Source organism: Mastomys coucha, unplaced genomic scaffold (assembly GCF_008632895.1).
Source record: "Mastomys coucha isolate ucsf_1 unplaced genomic scaffold, UCSF_Mcou_1 pScaffold6, whole genome shotgun sequence".
In the NCBI taxonomy this organism is placed as follows: Eukaryota; Metazoa; Chordata; class Mammalia; order Rodentia; family Muridae; genus Mastomys; species Mastomys coucha.
In genome coordinates, this window is record NW_022196912.1 from 123,565,309 (window position 1) to 123,580,761 (window position 15,453).

The window sequence follows — 15,453 nt, forward strand, 5'->3', positions numbered from 1 at the left end:
TTATCTGTTGGTCAAAGGATGTTAGATCATATTTAGAGATGAATAAGGCATGGTAGTTTAGGGGACTAAAGTTAGTCTGAGATAATTGTAATTAGGCTCTGTGCCTACAACATTTCAATTTCCCCAGAATTCTTCTCTTCAGCCTATCGGTCTTTGCAGACACAGCTTCTTTCCAGGAATTCTTTGTTCATACAGAAAACTGCTAATATAGATTTATTTACCAGGAGATGTATGTTAGAAGAGTTAATACTAGTAACTAATAAATAAAACAACCTGTGTTCATATCAGTCAGGTTACTAAGGAGTGTGGGAATACTGGGAAAATAGCTGCTTTGGAAAGTGATATATTCTGTGAATTTATTTAATTCAACAAATTCTGATATTGAAGAAAAACACTAGTGTTTTTGACGTAGCACTGACAGCAATACACTTGTGTGAATCCAGCTTTATAAAACCCTTCGCTATGCAAAATTGATATAATTGACTAATAGATTCTGATGTGTATAGAAGGTGTCAATAAGAACAAAATTTGCCAATGTATAAAAATAAATTTTAAAAACTTAGACAAATAAAAATACAAACAACATGTCAAAATGAATGGAATACAGCAAAAAAAAAAAAAATGCTTTAAGCAGAGGGAGGAAGAGGGGGGGAGAGAATCCAATGTTGCACCTCAAGGGCTTGGCAAAAAAATAAAAGACCAAAAACTTAGAAAAGGAAAACAAAACAAAGCAAAACAGAGTGGTTGTAAACAGAAGATAAAAAGGCAAATTAGATAGATAGATAGATAGATAGATAGATAGATAGATAGATAGATAGATAGATAGATGGCTTAGAGCTCATCTTTTGAAAAGATAAAACCCAGAACCCAGAACTTTAGTTCTGTCTGTGGTGTGTGGTGGCAAGATGTCTCACAGAAAATTCTCAGCTCCCAGGCATGGGTCCTTGGACTTCTTGCCTCAGAAGCATAGCATTGGAAAGTGAAGAGCTTTCCCAAAGATGACCCTTCCAAGCCTGCTCACCTCACAGCCTTTCTAGGGTACAAGGCTAGCATGACCCACATCATCTAGGTAGTTGACAGTCCAGGATCTAAGGTGAACAAGAAAGAAGTGGTGGAGGCTGTGACTGTTGTGGAAACTCTACCCATGGTGATTATGGGCATTGTGGGATATGTGGAAACACCACGAGGCCTCCAGACCGTCAAGATTATATTTGCTGAGCATATCAGTGGTGAGTGTAAAAGGTGTTTCTGTAAGAACTGGCACACATCTGAGAAGACCTTCGCCAAATACTATAAGAAATGGCAGTTTGACACAGACAAGTGACAGCTGGAGAAGGAATTCAACAACATGAGGAAGTACTGCCAAGTCATCCGCATAATTGCCCACACTCAGATGCGTCTGCTTCCTTTGTGCCAGAAGAAGGCACACTTGATGGAGATCCAGGTGAATGGGGCACTGTGACTGAGAAGCTAAACTGGGCCCAAGAGAGGCTAGAGCAGCAGGTTCCTAAAAACCAGGTGTTTGGGCAGGATGAGATCACCGATGTCATTGGCGTGACAAAAGGTAAAGAATACAAAGGGGTGACCAGTGGTTGGCATACAAAGAAACTTCCCCCAAAAGACCCATTGAGGTCTGCACAAAGTTGCCTGTGTTGGAGCCTGGCACCTTGGCCGTGTAGCCTTCTCTGCGGCTTGAGCTGGGCAGAAAGGCTACCATCACCAAACAGAGAGTAACAAGAAGGTTTACAAGATTGGTCAAGGCTACCTCATCAAGGATGGTAAACCCATCAAGACCAATGCATCTACTGACAATGATGACCTGTGTGACAAGAGTATGAACCTACTGGATGGCTTTGTCCATTATGGTGAGATGACCAATGACTTCATCATACTCAAAGGCCAGGCCGTGTGGTGGGAACCAAAAAGCAAGTACTTACCCTTGATAAGTCCTTGCTGGTCCAGATCAAATTACAGGCTCTGAAGAAGATTGATCTGAAGCTCATTGACACCACCTACCAGTCTGGCTATGGAGAAGAAGAAAGCATTCATGGGACCCCTCAAGAAAGATCACATTGCCAGGGAGGAAGGTGCTTGATGCCAGGAGCACTTTGCACAGCTGGGGGTGGGGGGTCTCATCAAAAAAAATGTTTCTAGGGGGAGCAGGAAGACAGACAATGAGAAACAGTGTGGGGTTTTAAATAAATTTAGAAATAAAAGAGGGGATATTTTAACTGATACCACAGAAACACAAAGGGCCACTGTGAGCAACCATGGGCGAACAAAGCAGGTAACCCAGAAAAGTAGACGGGCACAGCTCAATGCACAACCATCAATCCTTCTCCACCTCCTCTGGAAAGTTGAAAGGGAAAGAATACTTCCAGAGGAGCTATGAATGCTGGCCCTCGCAACTGCAAAGCAGGTGCAATGTTGTAGTCCTGGAACTTGGAGGTAACAGTTGGAGGATTACCGTGAATTTAGGGCCAGCTTGAGCTACACAGTGAGTGCCAGATCTGCCAGGAATACAAACACACACACACACGTACACACACAGAGACACACACACATGCACACACGTATACATGCATGCTCACACTCATTAGCGCATTTCCACTGAGGGATATTGTTCAACGGCAGTCACTTAATTGGCATAGATAGGATGCTAGGTTTAATCTTTCATATTAAAAAGGAGGAGGAGGAAGAAGAGAGGAGAAAAAACTATAAGCCAATATAAGCTGATGCTTGATAAGCAGAAGCAACTGCTTTTCCTGAACTATGAGCAAAGCAGATTCAACAGCACAGGCACAGAACCATCATGTGCGGTTCTCTCCTCCACAGGCACACACACAACCATCATGTGTGGTTCTCTCCTCTACAAGCACACACACACAGAGCCATCACTTGCTGTTCACTCCTGAAAGGTCAAGCAAGGTTCACAGGGTGCAGTGTGTCTTCCCAATAAAAAGCTCTCAACACACCATACAAAGGACAGATGAAATAAATTTCACCACAAAAAGTCTGTGCAGGTCAGCCATATAGAACATTATATACAAAGGTGACAAGCATATAGATTTTCCTCTGAGTTCAGGAATCAGATAGACAGACACACACACATCTGGCCCCTTCTGTTCAACATAGTGTTGGAGGTCCTGGTCAAAACAATTAAATAGAAAAAAAGAATTTGAAAATCAGCAAGGAAAACATCAAATCTTGTCTTTTGCACACAACATGATTCAGTGTATATTAAAAAATCACTAATGAAAAAAGTCCATAAAAGCCAATAACTAATTTTAAAATATGACAGAAAATTAATAGATAAAAACTAGAAGCTACCTGTACACAACAGCTATTTGAAGACAAATCAAAGGAGCAATCCACCTCAGTACAAAAGTGAAATGAATTTAACCAAGGATGTAGAGCCTGAACAATAAGCGCCATAAAACATTGATGGGACAAGGCCAGGAGACAGGTAAACAGAAAGATAGCCCATATTCATGGAAGGGAAACTAATTTTGTTTAAAATGTCCGAAAATACTGTCAGAAAGACAGCTACAGATCTCATCAATGGCTACCAAATCCCCAGTTTTACTATTCATATAAGTAGAAAGAACAATCCAGACATCTGAGTTGAGCCACAAAAGTCTCTGGATAACTAAAGAACACTGAGCCTGAGCTGGAAGCATCAGAGTGGGTTCAAAATCTCCAACATAACTATAGCAACCAACACACAACACACTGATCAATGCAGATCAATGCAGCTAGTTAGACAGTCCCAAATCACAACACACTGATCAATGCAGATCAATGCAGCTAGTTAGACAGTCCCAAACACAACACAGTCATCAATGCAGATCAATGCAGCTAGTTAGAGTCCCAAACACAACACAGTCATCAATGCAGATCAATGCAGCTAATTAGAGTCCCAAACACAACACACTGATCAGTACAGATCAATGCAGCTAGTTAGTCCCAAACACAACACACTGATCAACGCAGATCAATGCAGCTAGTTAGAGTCCCAACACAACACACTGATCAGTACAGATCAATGCAGATCAATGCAGATCAATACAGCTAGTTAGTCCCAAACACAACACACTGATCAACGCAGATCAATGCAGCTAGTTAGTCCCAAACACACACTGATAATGCAGATCAATGCAGCTAGTTAGACAGTCCCAAACAGATGTGTCATCTGTGCCCGCTGGCAGAGAAGCTGGCACAGGAAGGTGGAAGACTCACATGTAGAAGAGAAAACTGACCCATTGCCTTATATCATATACAAAAACTAGTCCCCAAATGGATTAAGGGGTCTAACATCAAACTGTAAAATTATCAAGAAGGATACTTTTTTACTTCCAATAAGTACAATATTTATTAAACATATCTTCAGTTTTGTTGCATAGTGTGCAACAAATTTCAATATTCTGCAGCCACAAATTATATGCAGAGTATGAAGAAACTATTAATCAGATAGTGTAATATTTCCATTTATAACTCTACCATGAAGAACTAGCAAATCAGATCTTACATATAACGTCTCACTAAACTTTATGCATGGAAACAGATAAATTTTTGTGATATGGGTCTTGGTCATGATTTTTTGTATCATCTTCAAAGAGCAGACAACAAAGACAAAGCAAATAAAAACAAAACAAACAGAAATCACAGGGCTTCATCAAGCAGAAAGCAGGAGAAAATGCTTTCAAATTATCCAAAACATTAGTAAATCTACATAAGAAGGCTGGTGGAAGGACCGTAGGCAGCCTTGCCTTCGTGGAAATGACACAAGTCACCTCTGGGTGATTTGTTCTCTCCCTGACTGACAGGCTGCCTGTTGCTTGGAGGGGGAATTAAAAGTCATAGCCATCTTGCTCAGCCAGGTCCAAGAATTGGAAGCTCTGGGGATTCTGGGAAGGGACACTGGGACCTGCAGACAGACAGACAGACAATGAGAGTGAGGATAAAGAGAGAGAGGAGAGAGTATGTATCTGGAGACGAGGAGTGGGCAGACAAGTAGCAACACAGGCAGGCAAAGCACTTGAGCAGACAGTGCCCAGCGTGTGCTTGGCTGCTGTGTCTTTTAGGTTTGGGATGAGGACCACTGAGCAGGAAGGCTGGGGACGCCAGGGGGCAGCCATGTCAGGGTCTAGAACTGGCATGCTGGAGCAGACACGCCCCCAGTGCACACTGAAGGGCAGGTGCAGATACTTAGGCCAGCTCTGACTAGTGGAAAGTGGATAAGGATGTTTTGTACCACCTGCAGTGTCCAGGACAGATGCTGGGATCCTGAAAGGGCATCTGTGGTGGTGGAATAACATTACAGTCATGGTATTTAGAGGCACGGGTTGGATTCAGCAGCCCCAGGGCCACCAAAGCACAATGCTCTGCTGGGATGTGGGCAGCTCCAGCCTGCCCTCCCTTCATTACCACAGGGTTCATGGACATGTCCTTCAGCTAAGGAGGGCCAGCTCTGCCCCAGGACTGTTGGGTTGCAGCCCAGGGCCATTTTCCCATGCTGACCCGGAGGCCCAGGGCTCTGTGGGCGGCAGCAGTGACCCCAGCTCACCCTGGGGAGGGGGGTAGTCACGTCTCCTGTCTGGCCCAGTCGCTCTCCTTGGTGGCTATAATTGGCAGGACCACAAGGAGGGTTTTGTTGACCCTTCTGCAAGGGCAGCACATGGGGGGTGCCCCTTTCATCTCTCAAGCCCCCAATTACCCCTTTCTCTGGCCTGGATCAAGATGCTTTTAAATAGTCAAGGCCTTGAGGGTTGAAGTGCTGGGGGAACACGGGGCCTGTGCCGCTGCTCACAAAGAGAGTGTACTCCTGGACCTGGGAAGAAAGAGACTCAATTGGGGTTTAAAAATAGATTCTTGCTCCAAGATGTCCCAGCCCTGTTACCCAGTCTGGGGACACTACTCAAACTATGACCCCACTGCAACCCCTGTGGCCCTCCCCTCAGAGGTCTACCTGAGAGTACCCTGGGAAAGACAGCTCCAACAGTGGGCCATGGTACCAGCCTGCAAGGTTTGCCCTTCCTCTGCAATGCCCAGGCCAGTAGACTTTCCTTCCCTTCCCCCTTCCCCTAATAGACACCTCCTTGACCTCTTGAAACCAACTTGCACAAGGTGAGGGGTTTCTATCCAACTGTTGTTGGTCCGTGGGCCATACTGGACATCCACCATCATGCCTGGGCACTTCAGAATCATAGAAATGCTTTGAGCCCTTGACCCTAGTAACAATGCCCAGACCTTGGAAAAAGGAGTGAGAAGATGTCCCTCAATCTAATTTAAACCCGTTGCCAGCCTCACTCTTTCCTCCTTCGTCTGAGCTCTCCAGGCCTGGTCCCACTGCTTGAGCCAGCCAGGAACTATGGATTTCAATATGGGCTCTGAAGCCCCTGCCATGTGGGACACGGGCCTTTCCCTGAGGCTCGCACAGATGACTGCTCCAGACCTCAGTATGAGGTTCTCAGGGTGAGTATGACAGAGTGGTTGGAGTAGGTATTCACTTCCCACATGCTGTACCCAGACATGAGCCTCTGGTGTGAAGAACAGTCTAAAGCCACAGGTGTTGGTGTCAGGTGTCCCCTCCTCCCATCCAGGGGTGTGGGTGTGCTGGTTAAACTTACTGTTGTTTCGTTTTGTTAACTTGTCATGAGTTAGACTCACCTGAGAAAAGGAAACTTCAATTGAGAAAATGACGTCACAAGAATGCCCTGTAGGCAAGTCTGGGGGACATTTTCTAGGTTAACAGTTGCTGTGATCCCAGCCCACTGTGTGTGGGGCTAACCCTGGGTGGGTGGTCCTGGGTTGTATAAAAAAAGAGACCTGAGTGAGCCATGCAGATCGTACAGTAATCAGCACCCCTTGGTCTCTGCTTCCATTCCATGGGTATTTTGTTCCCCCCTCTAAGAAGGATTCAAATGTTCACACTTTGGTCTTCCTTCTTCTTGAGTTTCTTGTGGTTTGTGGAATGTATCTTGGGTATTCTGAGCTTCTGGGATAATATCCACTTATCAGAGAGTGCATACCATGTATGTTCTTTTGTGATTGAGTCACCTCACTCAGGATGATATCCTCCAGATCCACCCATTTGCCTAATAATTTTATAAATTCATTGTTTTTAATAGCTGAGTAGTACTCCATTGTGTAAATGTACCACATTTGCTGTATCCATTCCTCTGTTGCGAGACATCTGGGTTGTTTCCAGCTTCTGGGTCCCAAATAGAGGAGCTAGAGAAAGGACCCAAAGAGCTGAAGGGGTTTGCAGCCCCATAGGAGGAACAACAATAGGAACTAACCAGTACCCCCAGAGCTCCCAGAAACCAAACCACCAACCAAAGAGTACACATGGTGGAACTCATGGCTCCAGCTGCATATGTAGCAGAGGATGGCCTAGTCAGTCATCAATGGGAGGAGAGGCCCTTGGCCCTGTGAAGGCTCTATGCCCCAGTGTAGAGGAATGCTAGGGCCAGAGAGCAGGAGAGGATTGGGTTAGTGAGCAGGGGGAGGGAATAAGGGGTATTTCGGAGGAGAAACCAGGAAAGGGGAGAACATTTGAAATGTAAATAAAGAAAATATCTAATAAAGACAATAATAAATTAAAAATTAAAAAAAAATCAAACTACCATAGGAGGCTGAGCACAATTGTCATTGCCATCCCACCATATTGTCCCCATTCACGTGCTCCCCCAGGGCGGGCCTTGGTTTGCCTCTAAAGGGTGACCATTCTAACCCCACCCCATCCTGGCTTTCCCCCTCTCCTGCTCACACCAGTCCTGGCTTCTCTCCACATGTACTACAAACCTGATACTGTATTGTGAGACTAACAGGACCCTTCTGAGCTTGAGTGGCTGCGACCCAAGGACTGAGGGTGCTGGGAACTCGGTGATCTCTAAATGTCAACTTGTCATCATTGGTCTCATGTTTAAATCTTGCTGATGAAGATGCAGGAAGTGGTACCCATGGGAAGAAGCAGAGCAAAAGGCTCTGTCAGGGAAACTCATTTGAGGACAGTGAGAGATGCTCCCAGAAATGAAAGGCATGTTTGTTTGGGGTGTTATAGGATTTATGGCAGAAGCTGGACAAAGACATAAATAATTTCTGATGAGATTAGTTAGGCTCTGGGCTATGATGAGCAGACACAGTGGAAGGCACACGTCTCTGTGTGAGTCCCCCTGGCCAAACCAACCACGCTGCTAATACACTGTCCATCCAGTCAGTGGTTGAAGTCCCTGACCTGTGCTTGTTAACTGTTGACCTTGACTCTGTTGCATCCCATGAGTCTGCTAGTTATCAGCCTTGCCTGGGGCTTGCTGGCTGCTAATTAGACTAAGCTCTCACACTTATAGGACCAGCTTGTAAGTTTTAGCATGTCGGAGAGCTAACTATTCCAGCTGCCCACGCTCTTCCTTTATTACCTCAGATCTAGCTCCTTCTCTCTGAGGCGATCATGGTAGTGTCTTTCAGAAATAGGCAGGAGCTATTAGAGGTCATCCTTACCCACAACAAAATCTGTTCCAATTAGCTGCATCAGAAGCAAGAATGTGGGGAAGGGCAACCGTGTCCTACATCTGTTTCCAGGACTGTGGCTGTCAGCAACTAACTGCCCTCACTGTGGGGAAACCAAGGCAGGAAGCTGAAGCAGCTAAGTCACATTCAGAGTTAGGAGCAGAGAGAAATGGATGTGCACATGCCTCTCCATGCCCAGTATCCACTCCAGGACCCCAAGCCCTGAGAACGGCATGGCTGACACTGGGCAGGCAGTCCCAGTTCCATTATGGCAGTCCTCCACAGACATGTCCGGAGGCCAGCTTGACCCAGATAAGCACTCACTGAGACTGTCTTCCACAGTGGCTCTGGTGTCAAGGTGAAAGTTAACTCTGTGGCAGGATCTGTGGTTGCTTGCTGGTGGGAAGTGTTTACCTGCCCCTTCCTCCTCCCTCCATCAAGCTCCAATTCCCCGCTCCCATCCATCTCTCTTCTCAGGGATCCACACACTGTCCTGTCCTTCCATCCATTCATTTCCCATGTACGTCATTCCTCTGCCTACTGTCCTGACCTTCCATCCATCAGCCTGCTTCCGTCCTTCCATCCCTCCCTTCCTCTACCTTTTCTCCCCTCCTCCTATCCGTCCATCCATCCTGTCACCTCCCATCCATCATCTTGTCCCCTTCTATCCATCCTTCCATCCTTCCTTCATAATAATCACAGATGATAAAGGGACCATTTCATCTTCCATCCACCCATGCCCCTGCTCCTTTCATCTTTTCCTCCACTCCCTTTTTTCCTTCTATCCGTCTCCCCATGTATCGGCCTTCCTCTTTTTCTTGCATCCATATCTTCAGTCACTCATTAGTCCGTCTGTCTATGCCTCTGTCCTTTCTTCCTAGCAGTGCTCACTCATTCACACTTCCTTATGTGAAGCTCAGGGAGCTAAAACTGGATGAGCACTTCCCCTTGAGAAGAGCCTGTCATATTCCATGGGAGACCTCAATTAAATCCAGAATCCAAGGACAAGGAGTGGTGTTGAGTGGGTGGATCGTGCAGGACTCCATGGAAGAACTTCAGAACTAGCTGAATGAGGGGCCCGTCCTGACATCCAGCTTTCCCCCTGCAGTCCTCTGTCCCAGTCCCCACCCTGGTGTCTTCCTGATCTGTCTGACCCAGAAAGCCACCTTCACTTCACAATTTAATTCCTGTTCCTATCACACCACAGTTTTCCTAGACTCAAAGACAAAGATAAAGATATCATAATAACTGTAGCAAGACAAAAAATAATAATCCCCAGTGCTGAGAAAAAATGGGATGCTGTCGCTTATGTCTGGATAATTGTAAGATTTATCTTCTCGCGCCCATCGCCCCTTCTCTATTTCATTTATAGTGGATTTTTAATAAAAAAAAGTTGATAAAAATCAAAGCAACATAATCAAAATAGAAAAGTCTGACATTTATAGATGTTGTTTATTACTTTAGCGTTTTAAAGTATTAAAAAAGCACACCCAAATTAGTTTCTTATCAAATGTCAAATTTTCATCAAGTTTGTGCTTACAAACTATTTAAACTTTGTTCTTTGGAAGGAAGTCGAACATCTTGGGGAGAATGTGGAGGAGCCTCCCCAAAGGCTTAGCGTGGATGCTTTCGCTCGTCATTCACCGCTAAAAATATTAACTTGTCATGTTGTTGTCCCCATAATGAGCCTTGGGAGGGACTCAGCTCTGGTGTTGGTTTTCCGAAGCACAGTTAGAGCTGTTGCTGGTTTCTGTAGCTCAAACAGCATAGGAAGGCCTCAACCAGATTCCTTCTAATTAACCTTGTAATGTTGACCTTGAATATGTGGAATCTCCCTTCCCATCCAAAGCTGTGCAAAGTGTGGTTCAGCAGCACCCCAGAAAGGGGCTAAGGGCAGGGGCACAAGCTGGAGTCTGGGGAGCAGGAGCAGAAATGAGTTCAAACCAGTTTTACAAGGAAAGTGGCCCCTGCCAGGGTAGCCAGGGTAGCCTCCTGAAGACAGGACAGGTTTCTATCATGCAGAGAGAGGTGAGTGTGTCAGGCCCTGATAAACCCAGGGCTGCCATTCGTAGAAGTGACTGCTCAGAGCAGAGACAGGGGAGGCAGAAAAGGTAGGGCAGAGAGCATTCTACAGAAGGCTAGCTACAACCTGGGCCAAGTCATTGTCCCTTGACTCTTAGTTTCCCATTGACTGGTCTGTCCTCAGCTTGTTTCTCATCTTCCAAGTAAAGAAACTCACCCCTAGCCCACAGGTGCACTAGCACCAAGAACTTTTTCCTCAGCACCTCTAAGGCCCCCTCTATCTCGGAGATGCTACACCTCTGTAGCTGAGCCATGGTGTGTCCCTAAGACTCCAGCCCTAAAGGGGGCTTTCTCCTGTAAGCACCATCTGGGGCAGATGGAAGGCCTCAGACTGTGGGGAAGGGAGCAGAAGCAAAATCTCTGATTGGAGGACAGAAGTAGACCCCATCGTGGGTGCTGGGCTAGACAGAATGCCCTGTGGTACACTGGGAGAAGCCTCCATGGACTGGGCTGTGGTTTCTGACTCTTCCTCAGGCACACTCCCTTTCAGTTCCACGGCCCTAAGAAAGGTCCTCAGATGTAGGTTACATGGTTCTCTGGAGCTTTGGCTCTAGGGGACGCTGAGCGTCGGACAGCTGGTGGCTGGAAGAGAGAGGAGGCAGCAATGCCAAGAGATGTGGCATTTATGGATGGTTAGAAGGAAGAAGCCATGGCTGCTCATTTTGGAAACATCTCTGCCAACAGCCATCAGGGAAACTGCTGCCTCGGAAAGTCACATGACTGAGACTGGAGAGAAGACGAGCCTCAAATCCTGGGAAAGATATTCAAAGATGGGAGAACTCTGTTCCCCTTGTAAGTAGCCAGCAGAGCCCTAGCCCTGCCATACAACAGAAGGGACCACATGGTGACAGAGAGGACAAGAGGCACCCTGATCCCTTCTATGAAAACTGCTCTGAGGGACTTTCCTCCAGGTCCCTGAGTAGCCAGTCCTCAGAACAGCCCTAGGGCCGAACTCTTTCTGCACATTACACCTCCCTACCCAGTTGAGTTGAGCTAGGGACTCAGTTTCCAACTGTGAACCCAAAGCTCACACTAAGACCAAGGCTATGATGTCCCATCCATAGACCCCAGCCACTCTCTCTGCTGGCTCCGGGCCGTCTTCGCCATACCGGCAATGGAATTTCATCCCCCCCAACCCCCTTTGCATCAGTCATAAATAAAATCCTCCACACTGCTTAAAACTGCCCAGATCAAACATAAGAACACCACTGGGAATCAAAGGCAGTTCTCTCCATCGGGAACATTCTGCTCAGACCCAGGGATTATCAAGATGGGGGTAGGGTGGGAGCCGTGGACAGAAGTCCGGGAACTTGGGAGGGTGGAGGTGCGGTGAAGGAAGTCTTTTGAAGTGTGAGGAGATGGAGTGCAGGCCTGCCTGTGCCTTCTTTTACTACCCTAAAGGTCCTTCGGGCCCTGGTCAGGCCAAGGGTCTGGAGCCATGTGTCTTGTGCCTTGCTGCTAAGGGCGAGGTGAGATCCCTGGGAACCGGGCCCTAGAGGTGCTTCAGGCTGGGCACCCGGTGTCCTTCTTTGAAGATGGTTTCTGTTTTTAGGCCTCTCCAGCCTGAGTACCCACTGAGGCTATTTTCAGCCATTCATCACAGAGCCTCTGATCTTCATGAAAACCCTAATTAAAATTTTCACCGGCAGAAAGCAAGCACTCACCCCCGGAGCACCCGGGCTTCCTGAAGATTCCAGATACTGGACTATGTGACCTCCTTGGGGGCCTTTGCCAAAGAGCCAGAAGGGACCTGAGCTGGACCCTGAGAGTTGACAGTTTCACAGAAAATTCCAAAACCCTTGGGGACATGAATATTCCCTTGGGGACATGCAGTGACACAGAGGCCTACTGTTCACCAGCCACAACTCAGTCATCCCAGAGCTTTGCTCTCAGTTGGAAATATGGGGCCAGGAAAAGTTAGGTGGCCCTCTGCCTTCTAAGCACTCTGTGAGCTCAGCATCTGCAATATAGGTGCTCCTGGCTCTGCCTGGAATAGGGTTGGATGCAAGCTCCAGAGCTTGCTCTCTGCTCCCTGGGCTCCAGAGGAAGGTCCCTCATAGAGTCGCAGGTGAATCAGCCTCAGGAGACCTTGATCCTCCAGCCCTCATCCAACCTTGCCTACTGCATTCATGTGTTAGTCTTACAGTGAAGCCTTCAGCCATGGCACCCCCTGAATGGGATAGGGAGCCAGTTCAATGGGTTCCAACCCTTCCACCTGAAATACCTCAAGTCCATGAGCTCAGCTGCAGGTCATCTGGGGAAGGGAAAGGGAGGAGAGAGACAGAAGGCTGTCTTCCGTTGGGATTGAAAGAGGCTGTGGGCAGAGAGTACTGCACAGCAAAGAAGAGGATGAGTCACTGATGGGCAGAGGACTCTCAAGGTCGATGACAGAGCTAAGGAACCCGGGTACAAGCATGCACTTTCCCACGGGGCCATTCCCATGGGCTGAAATCATCTGCCACTCATATTCATGGGCTGGAAACTGAATCCTCGGTGCAGTGTGTGAAAGCTTTGAGTTACTGTCCTTAAGCGAGGTGCAGGTGGTTAGCAGGGCATGGCTTCCCGCCAGCCAAGGAGTTGTCCCCTCTGTGTGAGCAAAAGGCCTTCGTCAGGGAAATGTCTGTGCTTTGGATTCTGGAGACTCCTGACCTGCAAGGAGTAAATAAATCCCTGTCCCCTGTAAGACCACAACACAGGGTAGATGAAGGCACTGACTGTAGGGGCTGATGGTTAGGTCTGTGGTGAGCCTCGGGTAGTTGTCACCAGGGGTGGGCACAAAACCTTTCTTGATATTGGAAATGCCCTGGCATTACAGGTATCATGGTGCTAGCCTGTGATCCTAGCATGCTGGAGGCCGAGGTAGAAAGACCAAGGGTTCAAAGCCAGCCTAGGCTACATGGGAGCACCCTGCCTCAAACAACAAAATAAAGCCCTGTGGCTGCCTAGAAGTTCCCTGGGGCCTTGAGTGGATGAAATTCAAGGAGCTGTATGCTTAGGAAGTCTGTAATTATATCTTACCGCTCGATCTTAAAATGTTGTTAAAATGTTCTTCTTAAGCAGCCTACAAAGCCCACAGAACAATGCTGAGGCCCCGTCACTTTTCCACGTCCTCCATAGCTACCCTGGCACCGCCCCCCAGTTCCACCAAACCAGGCCTTTCTCCTCGCTGCTAGCACCAGTGTCCTACAGAGGGTGTTTCAAACCTTGGAAATCAGTAGGTCTTGGTTAAGGAAGCCGACTCATGCTCCCACACCCACATGTATGGTCCCACACCCACATGTATGCTCCCACACCCACATGTATGCTCCCACACCCACATGTATGCTCCCACACCCACATACATGCAAGCAGCACAGAGTGGACTCTGTGATTTACAAACAGTGCACATGCTGCTCCAAGAGGAACATAATAGGGGATGAAGGGAAGTTTGGAAGGGAGAGAACGGATGGTGGATTTGGCCAAAAATATATTATATGAATGTATATATTTCTTTTTAAGACTGTAAAAAGACTATCTTATAGTCTGCCTTACATCACAGCTTACATCAGCTACCACAGGGGTGGGAGGGGGGGTGAGGAAACCACCTCATGGTATCAGCTCTACAGAAGGACAGACAGAGCCATGGGGAGCCCTCCCCACCAGGGTTCACACACACTGTGCCATGCCTGCCTGACCTGAGGTTTCAGCCCTGTCCCTCATGTCTGGACACCACTCCTAACCATGACTTCATGCCTGAGGTGAGGGTCAGTATCAGGATTAGGATGAGGGCCTTGCTGTCACAGTGGGAACGTGGTGCCACGCTGGCGAACTTGAAGGGTGGGGCTCTCCTGAGGAGGGAGCCTTCCTTCTCTCCAAAGCAGTACATCCCCCCCAGAACTTGGCCTGGGGCCCCAAAGTGATGGACAGCTTGCAGGAAGATGGTTCCAGATGGCTGAAATAATGTTTATTGTATACATGCCATAGATACTGTCCTGTGCTCAATTAGCCACTAGGGCAGTCAGGAAAATCAGGAGGCCAGAGCTCCTCCGCGTCCAGGTTGGCCTTGTGCCCAGAGAGAGCTATGCCTCGAGAAGGAGAAGCATCAAGCCCCTCTGGGCTGAGGCCTGGGGCCCACTTTCTCCCACATGTATGTTACAGGAGCAAACCCACACATTCTCAGGATCCTGGGTTGCTCAGCTCAAGGAGGGAACAGTGGAAGGGGACATTCCAGACGACCTTCAGCCATTTATTATGCTGTGAACTATCAGAAGAAGACAGCCTGCGCAGGCCCGCAGGCCTTTCTCCTTTCTTTCCTTTCCTCAGGGAAACTGAGGCCTTGTCATGGTGAAGAAGAGGGAGCTGTGTAATGGTAAAGTCCGAAGAGCCTGGTGACCCCAGCTGGCCCTAAGCGCTGAGACCCAAGACTCTCAATCAAGGTCTAGGCCCCCAAGGTACCACACCCCGCTGCATTTTTCTAAGATGGAAACCCACCCTTCGCCAGATAGTCCCATCTGATTCTTGGGTGCCATCTCTGGGTGACAGAAGGCCCTCAGTTGTGCTAACTCCTCTCCCTTTCCTGAGCCACTCCCCGATCAACTATCCAGAGAAGCACCTTCTGCCTTCTCAACCACACCTTCCCCAAACAGATCATGGAGAGAGATGGTTTAAAGTCTTTGGTCCAACCACACCAGCATCCCACAAGCTGACAACTTCCAGGACTGGCAGCCAGCCTTTGGATCTCCTCCCTCGAAGGCTGAGTGTGGAGCCTCAGGGATCCCACGATAGGAGGCAGGCAATTCACTGACCCACTGACAGTAAGGCTGGTTCTCGTAAAATGAGGTCATCCTCAAACCAAATTCGAGATTAGCTGGGAAGCACATC

General features: G+C 47.7%; 1 pseudogene; it reads left to right on the forward strand.

Moving 5' to 3' along the window:
• The first annotated feature begins 905 nt into the window (after nt 1-905).
• LOC116080232 lies at nt 906-2,095 on the forward strand (annotated as a pseudogene).
• Nucleotides 2,096-15,453: the final 13,358 nt, after the last annotated feature.